Below are 14,046 nucleotides of genomic sequence, written 5' to 3'. Positions count from 1 at the left end.
ATGTTAGCATAACTTCTTTTGATCACTGATGAGAGTATAGGATCTGATTTCAAACATGAAAAAGCATTATTATTTGAAAGAATTGTTTTACTAATGTTGTTTCGCTTGTCAATAATTCATGTTTAAAATGCGATTTATATAATTAATTTAAAAAGACAACGTAACAATGCTATAATAAATAATAGAATAATATTAAGTATTTAATTTTTTTAATTAACATTAGTCAATTTTTAAATTATTTTATTTACCTTAAATTCTAAATTTTAAATTATAAATTAAATTAGAAATTATAAACATAAATTTTAAAATTGATTAATATTTACTAATTGAAAAGTAATTTTTATACTTTCTCTAAATAATAATACTCTAATAACAACAATAAATGTTGTAGCTTTTTCCCCACAAGAAACCACTTTTGTTTAGTTATCAAACGTTATGCTATGTATTATTGTATGGAAAAATTTAGGGGCCAGCAACTTTGTTAAATTTTGGTCAGTATGTAACTAGCAAAAAAAAGTGAGTTATTAGATGAAATCTCATACCAATCTCACACCATTAAAACTATTATTGATGACTATTTGATGGCTACAAATCACAAAAATTGCTGCCGCTAACATTATTTTTATTATTGTATTATATAGAAAGTCAACCCCAATTTTGCATGAGATAAAGATAAGAAAATAGTGCAACAAATCTATCCGTGGTTCTAATTAAGTTCCAACTTTTGCTGCAGACCATGATAAATAATAAATGGATCTCCCAAAAGACATTTCAGAGGCAGAGAACTTTCTCCTTTCCAAATTCGAAATGTTGATTCCTTTGCAAATTTAAGAAAGGGATAGCCCATATATAAATGGTTGTCAAAATTCATTGTCAACATTATCCTTAATTGTGGCTATCACTATTATTGGCCAATGTGGACCGTATAAATAATGGCACCACTTTCTTCAAAGTGGGGTCAAATCTGACATTTCCAAGCCATTTTTCTTTTTTTTTTTTATGGCAACAAGATTCACTCTCTTTCCCTTTTCAGTGTGCTTCAGCGGTTCAGCCTGCGACCATTTTGTAAAACAGAGAGGTCCCATTACAGCACCAATAATAATAATAATAATAATAATAATAATAATAATAATAATAATATAATGCATTATTAAATCGCGCAAATTTAAAAAGAAAAATAAACGGCATATATAATTTGTTTGTGACAAATTTTACACCAACTTACAAAAAAAATTTGTTAACATGGATATTTAAAATCCATCCAAACCAAATAAAATCGATCAACTGAACAGACAAAATCGATAACTAAACAAATTAAAAACTAAAAAGAATGACATTTTACTGTTTTTTGGTTCGATTTAGTTTGATTTTTAATTTTAGTAGGAAAACTTTTAACTGAATTGAACCAAAATTTTTCGGAGTGTGTTTAATTTGTATTTTTATTTTCTGTATTTTTTATTTTTTAGATTTATGAAAAAAAAAGTAAAAACAATAAAAATAATAAAATTTTATTTTCTATTTTCACCACTTATTTTTACTTTTACCTCCATAAAATCTAGAAAATAAAAAATACTAAAAATAAAATCAAAAAATAAAAACGCAAACCAACTCCACTCTAAAAAACCTTAAACAAAATAAAGTAACCAAACCCCCTCCCCCTCCCAAAACGAGGATCACCACCCATTTAACATAGTCACCACAATTTTGAAGCCCTAACGCAGTAACGCTCCCAAAACTTCTCCCATACTCCAAACGGTTGGTGTCCTCTCATTCCCTGACACTGCCAAACAGCACTTTTGTGGAGGCGCATCCCTTTCTCTCCCTCCCTTCTTCATCACGCTTCTCTCTTTTTTGCGCAGCCCCTCCCTCCATTCCTCGTCGTCCTCCATGCAGAGCAGTCGCCGTCTACTCCACGCCTTTTCCTCCACGCACCAGTAGGCGCCGTTATCTTCCACGTTGCCGTCCTCAAGAATGGAGCTTATGAGTTAGGTTGGTTCAATTTTTGATTTAATTACTGTTCAACATATTTTGTTGTTGATTTGTTGTTATTGATTATTGTTCAACCTATTGAGTATTTGTTGATTTTTTTAAAATTGTTATTGAATATTTGTTCAACTTATTTTATTTTGTTGTGCTTCTGCTTCTGTTAATTTTTATATGATTCTGTGTTTATAATTTTGATTTTTAATTCTGTTTTTATGATTTTGTGAGTTATATAATTATGCAGTTAGATATCACTTCAAGTGAGAATATTGGCGACATAGGAGGAGCAATAGAAGATGGTATATTTGCCTTTTAATTTTAGATTTGTTTGCTTGAAAATGTTTTGCTGTTTTGCTAGAGAGAACACCAAAACGTGGTTGTCTTAGCTTGAAAAATTAAGGAAAATTAGTTTTTATTTTTTGTTGCTTTGTCTATTGAATTTTTCATAACTTTAATTGTCGCATTGCAATTTTTTTTGTCGTTAAATCTCATTGTGTCAAGAATTTTATTAGTTATTGTGTTGTATTATTTCATATTAAAACTTTATGAGATGTAGGACAAATTTTCGTTTGAATTGATTGAAATTTTGAATAAACCAAAATGAACCAAACCGAATTTAATTACTTAGTTTGGTTCAAATAATCTCAGTAAAAAATCGAATCAAACTAAATCGAACTATCAATATAAAATTAAATTAGATGGCTTTTTCTAAAAAAAAATTAAACCAAACTGAATCGCAAATATTTTTATATAAAATATGACTATTTAACAAGTTTGTTTATTGATCTTAAACTATGTTTTTAATCACATACCAACTTTCTTTAAGCATAATAATATTTTTTAAATCTTCTATGAAAATGATAGAAGATAATAATTATTGTTAAACACAATAAATTTTAGGATAAACAAAATAATTAATATATTTATAAAAAGCTTATTAAGATTCACTAACACCACAAAAAATTGAACCATCATTTAATAAATATTTTTAATAATTCTAATATCCCATAAAGTCAAAAAAAATATTTGTTTTGATTGGTGTAGAATGGATTAGTATCCACTAAGTCCAAGTAGGGAGGACTTAAGCACAGCTATTTGTATATGGAGAAATTGATGGAAACTATTGCTACAAGTGGGCAACAGGCAAATGGCAGATATGTCTATTTATAATCTATAACCCAATCAGAACATTCCACTAAAAAATCGCAAACAAATGTCAAACGTGGTCCTCTAGCTCTATTAAGGCAAATATGATCAAATATAGAAGGGGACTTTAAATTCTAAAGCTATATAGGTATAGCGTTGAGTTGGGAGTTGGGACAAAGTTGGGTGAGAATATAAATGGGCAAATCAGTTATTAAGAAATTTTTAGTCAAACATTTTAATTCTTAATAAATTTAATTATTAAATTATGTGTCAAAAAAATTTATTAAACTGCTTTTTAAATTTTTATTTTATAGATTAATTATCATATTAGATTGTTTATCTATCTATATAAAAAACTAATATAATTTTTTTTTTAAAACTGTTATGTTTTATATTAAATAACGATAGATATTAATTTATCTAACTTTTTAATAAAATTTGACGTAAAAATTAATGTGTAAGAATTAAATTTTTCCACTAAAAGTTCTTTAAGGATTAATTTTGAAATATTACTCATTTTTATAGATAAACTTTTTGTCTTTTGACAGTACTATTTTTTGTAATGCCACCCCGAGACTTCTGAAAAACCACATGTCCACATCTATTGTTTTATTTCTTTTCTTCTTTTTTTTTTTTTTTTTGCCAGGATTTTATGTCGTTTTTGCTTTTGGTATTAATACAACATATAGTTTTTTGTCTTAGAAAAACAAGGCCCCTCATGAGGCCCAAATTCTTTTGCTAAATAGGGTTCGACGTTACCCAATTTATTAGCCCAGCCAAATATTTTGGTCCAAAAACAACCCTTCTTTTCTTGGACTTAGCCCCTCCTCCAGAACCCTTTCGATAAATATTTGCATTGAACAGATTATTTTTCCTTTACTTTTTATATTTTTTAGTAATTTTAATTTGTTTTTTTTTTTTTTCATCTGACAATCTTAATTTGAGATAAATTCAATCCAATATGATCATAAATAGGCTAAAAGTACAAATATATGTAATTTAAAAAACCTATGACTAGAGAATTAGACAAACAATAATTCGGATATGCTTGGCTAAGAGAATAAAATAAAAGAGTGAAAATATGTATCAATTGTTGCATCAAATTATTAACCATCATGTGATGATGTGTTTGTTTCTAACTTTCGATGTTATAGCCTGAACAAACTACTAATCCTTGCCATAGTTAATACTCCAGTTGTTTCCATCGCATCATTGTACAGTAGTATATATAATCATACTAGATAATCAATTAGAATATTAACTATTAGTTGGACTGTAAATAAATTAAAAAATTATCTAAAATAAAAATTTTTAAAAAATTCTTAAAATTAAAAAGAAAAAACGTCCAAAAGTAAATGTTGATTATTTCGCGGCATATAAAATTGATTTCCTAGGCTTTCTCGTTTATGTATATGTCGTTGGAATAAATTATTTTATTAACCAAATCATCTATAATCACAAAAAATATATGATAATGCGTAAACGTATCTTTATTTATAAAAATCAGGAATTATAGATCGGAGATTGATGGAAGAATTATCTCAGTCTTATTATTCTTTCGATCTTCCTCAACCAAAACTTTCTATATCCCTAATAGAGCTGAATTGTGACTATTGGAAAGAGCGACAAAGGTTTGGGGACGAAATCCTGAAAGTACTATTTATATTTAATCATGACACCCATTAAACTTTAAAATCTAAATAAAATATTATCTAAAGTCTAAAAGATAATATATCTAAAATCTAAAAGATAATTATCTAAAGAACAAAAAATAATATCTAATTTTATTCTCATTTAATTTTAAATTAAAAATAATTATAATTTATTAAATTTAGTATTTATAACAATAAATGAGATCACTATTATATAAGTCATTTAATTTAAAATAATATAATTTATAATTATAATTAATATATGTATTGTTTATAAATAAATTAAAAAATTAAAATAATTTCCTAACATATATATCACTATATCTAATATGATTAGATTTGTAATAATTTCATTAGAATTTAAAGGAAATAAGGTGAATTATGAAAATTGGCTATTGGTGTGGTGCGCGGTGGAATGGGGGCATGGGTTAGGAGGAACCAAATTGTCAAATAATTCAGAAACAAAATGAAACCTGGCAGTGGCACCCTGCACGGCTGCACCGCACACTTTAGAGCTTTTATCAGATCAGAATCACGTGGTGTGCCGTCCTACAAATTTGGGTGTATATGCTAATGGCAAAGCCTAGCTACCTTTTTGACATCACCATGCCCTTAGCCTTTAGGCCTTCCCTTCTTTATTTTAATTCTCGCTTTTTAGTTTTTTAGGCCCAACAACAGCGCTTAAAATTTGTTATATACTTATATGCCTTGATTTTCTGTGTAATACTCAAATGGAAATTTTAAATAAAATTCAGAAATATGAGGATAAACCGATAAACTTCTTCCAAAATACGAGAAGCATTTTTTAATAAATGTATTTTTTTACAGAATACAAAAAGTATTTTTATTTTTTTATTACTTTTACAGTGTAAGGCTGTAAGCAATATTTTTATTTTATTTTATTTTTTTGAATTTCTTGCAGTTTATAAAAAATATTGAAGTGGCAAATTGAAAAGTTAAAAATATTATTTATATATTAAATTTAATAATTAAAATTAATTATTAATATATTTATATATAAATATATATAATTTAATTTATTTTTAATATATATTTTATATTTTAATATATATATTATACACTAATAATCGATTTTAGTAATTAATTTTAGTATATGTGTTATTACTATAAAATACTTAACAATAATTAAAAAAATGCGCGGCGACATACCTTTGTGCTACAGCCCACTCCCCTCGTTAAAATTACATTATTATAATGTTTTATTTCAATCATAAATAATTAAATTCACACGCTTCATAATGAGAAATGATAAGAATCATAGGTATCGTGGTAGATTAATATGTGGCATTAATATAAATACAAGATGATCAGATCTGTAGGAACATCATTAATATGTGGCATTAGGGGTGTACCACACCGAAAATTAGCGCAAAATCGAATTGAAAATTATAACAATCGATTTGAAAATAAAAAATATTGGATTTTTTGGATTTTTTTAACAAAACCGATCGGTTTAGTTCTGTTTTTAGTTGATTTTATAAAATCGAATCGAATCAAATCGAATCGAAAATATACATACATTTTATTTTTATTGTTTTGGTATTTATCCCAACCCCCCTCTCTCCACGGCTCCACCCTAAGGCCCAAGTCACTCACCGTCTCAACTCTCTCAAGCTTTTAGCACTTTCCCTAATTTTAACTCCTCATTTTTATTTGTGAGTTCTCCATTCTTCGCTTCCCTGCTCGGCTTCTTCGTTCTCCTGCTCGGCTCCTCCATACCGCCTCGCCTCCTCCCTTCGTCAGTCTGACTTTTCCTCATCCACCGCCTCGTTGAAGAGGCATAAAGCAGGGAACCTCCAGTACAGAGATTTGCTGATAAGGTTTCTTAATTACATCTCAATTATTTTGAGCAAGTTTGTTTCTATCTACAAATGTCTAGTCTTGCAAACTTCATGCTTTGGGTGGTTAGTTTCAGTTATGTTTTCTTCATTTTTATATTGTCTTTCCCTCTCCCCCCTCCCCTTTTTTTTCAACTAGGATTTCTCATCCTTTTGTTCTTTGTGGCTGTATTATCCCCCCTTTTTTTATAAATCTTATGCTTTATCCTCTTCACTGAAAATAAGTACTAGCATTTTTTGCATCTTGTCTAGATCTCTATACAGAACTAGTAAATTAATATTATAAAATCTGTTTTGGTGCTCTCACATAATGGATTGGTCATTTAGATTGAACTATTCTTTTGACAAGGCACAACACTATATATTTACATATATAGTGTTAAATCTTTTTGGCTATGCTTCAAGCTTCACACGATTTTATATAAGATGTCCAGTAGTGTGTTAGAAACTGTACGGTAAGTCGGTTATGTAACACCCTACCATACTTAATCTTATGCTTAAGTCATAAGACTGAGTTAGTAAGGTATTACGACCTCTAAGAATAGTAATATATATATAATAATAGAGAAAAGATACTTAACTAGGAGCCTTGAAAAACGGGTAAAACAAAATCGCAAAACAAAAAGCGCAACGCTCAGGAAAGGATTACTTGCGTGCTAAGAAACCTAATAGGAACATGATAAAGTTAAGCAAAAGAATAAAGGAAAGCCAAGGAAATAGCATAACTAGCCCCTGACTTAGCCTGCGAAGCTAAGGCTGGCCAGAGGATATATATATATATACATATGAACATACATAGGTATCCCCAAAATATACCAAAATACCAAAATAAACTCCTATCTCTCCCTCAACCTCTAAGAGGAGCAGCATACATAAGTTTCTTGGAGAGTAAGCTAAATACATATATACATATATACAAATAGAAAACCAAAATACACCCAAGGACTACTTCGCTTTCCAGGATCCAGACGCCTAGCGAGGAGCCTCTCGATCTGCATCTGAAAAACAACAATACAATATGGAATGAGAACCGGAGGTTCTCAGCATGGTAAAAGTGCCACGCGCATAAGAAATACGGTCCTGAGAATGCCATGGGCAATCCTAGAACTCCGTTATACAATTATCCAACTTAATTACTAAACAGAAGCTATAACAGGGGTAGGTATTCTAAATCTACCTAACTTACTCAATTTCAATCCTAATCTAACACCAAACCATTTCTCCTTTTCCTCCATCCCTCCATCATTCACAATGCAACAGAAACAAGCAACCAAACAAGGTCACGCACAAGTAATAAGCAGATAGTACAAATAGCAAGTATAACAGATAGCAGGTGATATATATCAATTAGGCAAACCCAGGAAATGCATAGCAATCAAAACAAACAACTGCATATGATGCATGCCTGTCCTATGGCTGATGGGGCCCATCTGTCGGTTATCCAGCCAACCCGACAAGTCCGAAAACCTTAGACTGTCCCCCGTCGCGCATCCCCAAGAGTCTATGCATAGAGTTTACATTCAATCATCATATAAATCACTCAATGGGGGTTATCCATACCCGGGAATTTATACGTGCCCGGTTACCCTTACGACGTAGGGTTAACAGAGTATCGAGAATCGACCTGGAACACGTGGTGGCGAGCCACGGTTTTTACCCAGGGAAACTCGTATCTCAGATATCATCTTTCATAAGCCATTTCATAATCATAATCATTATTTAATCATTCATTAAGCCATGGCATGTTAACTCCTTTTATAAACAACCTCCCTTTCACATTTTTCATCATCATTCCCTTATAATTCATCTTAATTATCCTTTCTGCGTCCTGACCAAACTATTTATCAAACTCTTCTCAACCTTCTTATTATCGAATAATCTTAAAATCAACCCAACTCTAACATTAAATCAGTCACATCACACGAAGGTTAAACTTTAACTTCTCGAACCCATGACTATCACTAAGACATCCTCGACACTCTATTTCCTTTTCTGTTTTTAATATAACAAATGAACTCGGAATTGCGCAAACTTTATGTCCAGGCGTTCATCTTGAAATAAGATTTCTAACAAACCAAAGATCATAATTTTCTGATTTTTCTAGCCTTAGGAATAAAGGAAAAACAGTGACTGTTCTGCAGTGCATAAAACCAGAAAAACAGCAACAGCATGTGATATTCAAAATTCAATATAAAATTCAAGTTAAATCCAATGACTTTAAAAATTAATGTAGTTACACTTCACTCATCCAGGTTTCTTTCTCAATTGGTTCTGAGTTAATATCATTTTTAATAAAGAAGTTACATTACCTGGAAGTTAAGTAAAAATGAGTCAAAATCTGTTTTTGAAACCAACAAGCCTAGTACCTTTCAATTTGAATAACTTTTATTACAAAACTCCAATTAAGCTAAATTTTGATTTGGAAACTCCTAGCTCATCCAGAAACAACTGTGTCTTGGTTTCAACCCAATTGCTATTCAATTCTAAGAGTTACAAGTATTGGAAGTTGATGCATAGCTTGCTGAAATCTGTTTCTTTTCAGTTTTGACCACCAATATTCAAAAATTCACAACTCCCAATCCTCAACTTTTAAATTCTGAAGTTTTAGAGAAATAAAGCAAGTTAATCAAATTTTATAACAAAATTAGTTTTGCTCCAAAAATCAACTCGTAGAAGTCGCAGCAAGACAAACAAGTTGCTGTCCTGTTTAACCTTTTCTGCTGCAGGACAGATTTAACAACCTAACTTTAAAAATTTGCCATAAATTGTATATTTAACAAAAAGGTCGCAAATTTTCCAGTTTAGTTCCTTATATTCCCAAGTTTATCCCAGACTTGGTCTCATGCAATTCTGATCATTACATAATTAGTTACAGCAAATGCAATACCACCACAACACAACTCTACACCCTTATTAACAAACACCAATCCTAATCCATCATAAATAAATATAAGAGCACACCATTAATAACTTCCACACCTCATAATTCCAATATATATAGCCACCAACAAATCTATTCCAACAACATTACAAGGCTAATCATTAAATAGAACAAACAATTCAACTTATCCTATGGTTCCTCTAACCTAAGTTTTCACAACACCGTAAATATTAAACGTGCGAAACTTGAACCATACCTTGGCCGATCACTTAGTTCACCCAAGGCAGCCTCACAACTCAAAATCACAGCCCCTCCAAGCTCAATCAAATAGCCCCAAAGTAAGCCTTGTCACCAACAAAGCTCCAAGTAATCCAAATTCAAGTCCAATGCATAAACACCCTCTTAAACTACACCTAATACACATATATATGTTCCAATTCAGTTTTCTATTACCAAAAACAAGATTGAGCTAGGGTTAGGGTGTTCTTACCATACCCATATGCTCAATAGCTTGAGCCCACAAGTTCCGGAAGCTAACTTGAACCTAGAACATAGAAATTGGACAAGATTCACCATAGGTTTCCAAGTTTACCAAAGAAAGAGGGATAGGGATTCTGAACTTAATAGGAGGCTTACCAGTGAAATTGTTCGAATAGAAAGGTAGAGCTCGACGCGCTGAGCGTGTGGCCGCGAACAGTGCGGCGATCGGAGCCCGGACGGAGGAGTTATGGTGGATCAAAGGGTTAGGGTTTGAGTGCTTCTCTCCCTTTCCTCCAATTCTGTTTTGGCGTTGCAGCAACTAATGAGGAAGAAGAAGGCTGCTGTTTCCTTTATATTATGGGTCCGGTTGGACCCACGGGCTCGGTTTGTGCCCCGGTTCAACCGGTTCGGTCCTTCCGGTCCGGTTTTGGGCCAAATTTTCGAAATTGGTATCAAAATTCTCGTTTTGACGAGCTCTATCCTATTTTGATACTAGTTTTGTATTTTTAATTTTCCTATTTAAAATTTGATTTATTGACTAATTATTTTCCGATTTTAGCGGGGTTTACAGGTTACCAGACGGTTCAAAGATGTTTGCTGGGTGTGAAGGTGGGTTCCAGCCTCGATCTGGGTCCGGGCGTGAATGGCGGGTGCAGACGATTTCCCGAGCTCTTCGTGAGGAGAGGGGTTCTCACCTACAAGGACACTCCGACGCTCTAGTCAGAAAATGTGCAGGTGATAAAGGAGTAAAGGATATGATGACGTACCTTGGGGGAGGGGTAGGACCCTCCCCTTATATATCTTGTCAATAAGGCGGGCCCCACAGGGGGAGGCCTCCTTCCAGAAAGCTTCCTTTCCTGCAGCTGTCATGCAGCTAGCAGCAGGGGCGCGTGTCCAGGTCGCAAGATCGGACGGGTTGTGTGCGCCGATCCGATCGCATAGATTGGGTCGTCAGTGGGCCGGGTCGGCCACCAAGCTAGCTAGGCCGGGCCGTAACAGTGCCCCCAACACGCCAGCTATGGTCGTGAGCGCCGTTGGTGGCGTGTTTTGTTTTCTCTTTCATGTGTCATTGCTTGGTTAGTCATCCGCATGGAGGACGCGCCTTCTTCATGCGTGAGTGCCTGTTCGTTACTGGGGAACGTCTTTTAGTCGCCTCGTTTTTCGCGTCGAGCATTTAATGCTCTTAATGGGCAATTCGAAACCCCACAAGCAAAGACTATTTTGCCCCTGCTCTTCGCACTTCTTAGAGTTGGTTTCTTTTCAGTTTCCCTTTGGTTTCCTTTTAGTTCCATTGCACTGCCTGCGTCTCCTTTTCTTTCTCCATTCTCTTCCCAAAATCTTTATTGTGAGCCCCTGCTTTGTCCGGATCATTCTCAGTTTTTCGATCCCCTTTTATCATCGTCATTATCCTAGTAAGCTCCCTATTTCTCTTCCTGGCATTGGTGTAGTGTTGTTTATTTTCGTTGTTCATCTTCCTGATTTTGCATGTACGTTGCACTCTTGATATGAATTGCATATTTGTTGGCTTTTTAGCATTAGGTAGATACTGTAGGGGGGTTACCATTCTAGGATTTTACTTTCCTGGCCTTGCTCTTGGCTATAGATTTATACCATGTTTTATTATAGTTGTTGAATAGGTGAATTATAGTTTCCTGGTATTAGTACCGGCTTCCCGGCCTCTTAGACTGATATTGGGTGGTGCCCTCACTGTAGGTATGGCCCAGCGTCCCATCGTGAGGGTCGTGAGACCGGCGCCCTATGACCGATATGCTTGGGTGACTTCAGATGTGAAGGAAATCCCAAATCAAATGTCCCTGGAGGAACTTACCAAGTTCCGACGAGCTGATTACCTTTGTGGAGGAATTGACGAGGAGGCAAATTATGAAGTTTTTGTTCCTGCCAATAACGAACGAATATTCAAATTAAACCTGCACTCTCCCCAGGTCCAGGATTGGATGTGGTTGTACAAGGCCATGTTTACTCGCCTGGGAGTTTGCCTCCCCTTCTCCCCCTTTCAAATGGCGCTACTTAACTTTTGTGACGTGGCACCATCTCAATTGCATCCGAACAGTTGGGCCTCCATCCGCTGTTTCGAGATGGTGTGTGAGCATTTGGAGTTGCCGGTCTCCATTGAAGTGTTTTTTTTCTTTTTACTTTAACGAATCCTTCGAAAGAGGGGAGGGCTAAAAAGGGCTTCATGTCCTTTCGGGCGGCCCAAGGTCGCAGGATCTTCGGCATATTCGAAGATTCCTATCATGGTTTTAAGGATAAATATTTCAAGGTCCGCCCGGCTGAAGGTCGGCATCCCTTTTGGTTGACGTTAGAAGGGAGCGTCGCATACCGACTTACTGGAGTTTCGGGGCGGGAGCTAACGCCTTTACTAAAATAACGTATAAAGGGTTATCTCCTGAGAACAAGAGGGTTGCCGACGTATTGTTGGCTGTTTTTGGGAAGAATCTCGTTAACCCTCTTCTCCTTATAGGTGATCGGGTCATTGCTAGGAATTATATATGTGAGTAGCCATCTGGCAATTTACCTATGTTTACCCTTGTCCTCATTTATCCATCCGATTTGACGACTAATTGGCTTTCGTGTTTTGTTGCAGTGTCAATGTCTGCGAAAGTGATAGGACTCGATGCTTTGTTCAACACTTTCTTGGCTGACGGTAGCGACGATGACTCCGCTACCCCTGCCCAGGAAGTGCCGTCGGACAACGTCATTGAGCCTGAGGTCCAGTCCCAACCTACCCAGGGTGAGGGGGCCAGAACCAGCACCGCTTCGAGTCCTCAGCCGGAGGCAGGGGGTGGTTCGGGACCCCGACGAGAGGTGGAGCCCAGAAGTTGAGGAGGAGGGCGACAATCCAAGGAAAGGGAAGTCGTCTTCCAGTCCTGAGGTTGAGGTGTTGGTTGACAATCCAAGGAAAAGGAAGCCGTCTTCCAATCTTGAGGGGGTTCTTACCGTTATGGAGAAGAACTTTGATGCCGGGCACTTTATCGATTCCCAACTGCTTCCTGGCACAGAGGACTTCTTCTATGGTGGGACCTCGCTTCGCAAGCGAGATGGATGTACCGCACTTTGCTCCGGAGAGCAGCTATAGCGAGAAAGGCTGAATCTGCCTTGGCAGGAACGTGGTCTCTGGAAGCGAAGCTTGAATCCTCTGTCAAGGCTAACACCAAGTATAGAGATGAGGTGAAGCTGCTTCGGAAGCAACTTGCTGCTGCCGAGGAGAGGGCCAAGACAGCCGAGGAGAAGGTCAAGGTTGCTGAGGAAGAAGTAAAGACTGCTAAGGAAAAGGTCAAGACCACTGATGCTTCCATAGCGCGTCTTACCGAGCGAGAGCCTACCCTGGAAAGTCAACTTAATACTGCTCAAGGTCGGGTGGTTGTGCTAGAGAAGGAGCGCGATGAGGCCCTCTCGTCGGCCAAGACGGCCCAGGGTGAAGCTGCTGAGTTTAAGAAGAAGTATAAAGACACCATGAAGCAGGGTAAGAGTGCCATCTTGATGACTGAGGAGGCCCTCAAGGCTCCAGTGAAGCTGCTGGCTCCTGATTTTGATACTTCGGCTGTTGGCATTTTCAAGACTATTAGGGATGGCAAGATTGTTGACATGCCGAAGAAGTAACTTGTTTTTTTGTGACTTGTAAACTTTGTAATCCTTTTAAACTATTTGAATCTGTTTGCCGCTTGGTCGGCATGTAACAAACCGCTTGTTTCCCGCCTTGTCGGTGATAATTTTTCTTTGTGTTCTTTTACTGTTTTGTTGGTATTAGCTATTTGCTCATGAACATTTTACCGTCTCGCTGGTAATTGGTGAAGCCAGGTCGTGGCTTTTATCGTATTAGTAGCCGCATACTATGGCGTTCGTTACTTTCGTGGTTCTCGGGGTGATCAGTCCGGGGCACCGTGACGTTATGAAATTGCTTACTCGTCGTGGATGCTTAATTAATAATAATGAATGCGAAAAGGAGATGGCAAGTAGTAGATAAATAGTGGTGGCAAATGGTCTAAATATAAAATGATAACAAATATATGACAAGGGAAACAAT

General features: G+C 35.4%; 2 long non-coding RNA genes across 2 annotated transcripts; one reads left to right on the top strand and one right to left on the bottom strand.

Moving 5' to 3' along the window:
* Positions 1-1,402: 1,402 nt before the first annotated feature.
* LOC112783792 (uncharacterized) lies at positions 1,403-2,494 on the top strand. The gene is made up of 2 exons (XR_003193605.2): positions 1,403-1,989; positions 2,228-2,494. It is a non-coding gene; the product is annotated as an uncharacterized lncRNA (long non-coding RNA).
* Positions 2,495-7,355: 4,861 nt separating this feature from the next.
* LOC140182615 (uncharacterized) lies at positions 7,356-10,304 on the bottom strand. Its single transcript, XR_011878563.1, has 4 exons — positions 10,158-10,304; positions 10,012-10,065; positions 9,778-9,934; positions 7,356-7,638 (listed from the first exon to the last, which is right to left on the bottom strand). It is a non-coding gene; the product is annotated as an uncharacterized lncRNA (long non-coding RNA).
* Positions 10,305-14,046: the final 3,742 nt, after the last annotated feature.

Source organism: Arachis hypogaea, chromosome 20 (genome assembly GCF_003086295.3).
Source record: "Arachis hypogaea cultivar Tifrunner chromosome 20, arahy.Tifrunner.gnm2.J5K5, whole genome shotgun sequence".
Lineage (NCBI taxonomy): Eukaryota > Viridiplantae > Streptophyta > Magnoliopsida > Fabales > Fabaceae > Arachis > Arachis hypogaea.
The sequence above is the reverse complement of the archived record's forward strand: the minus strand, read 5'-3'. Positions and strand labels throughout refer to the sequence as shown.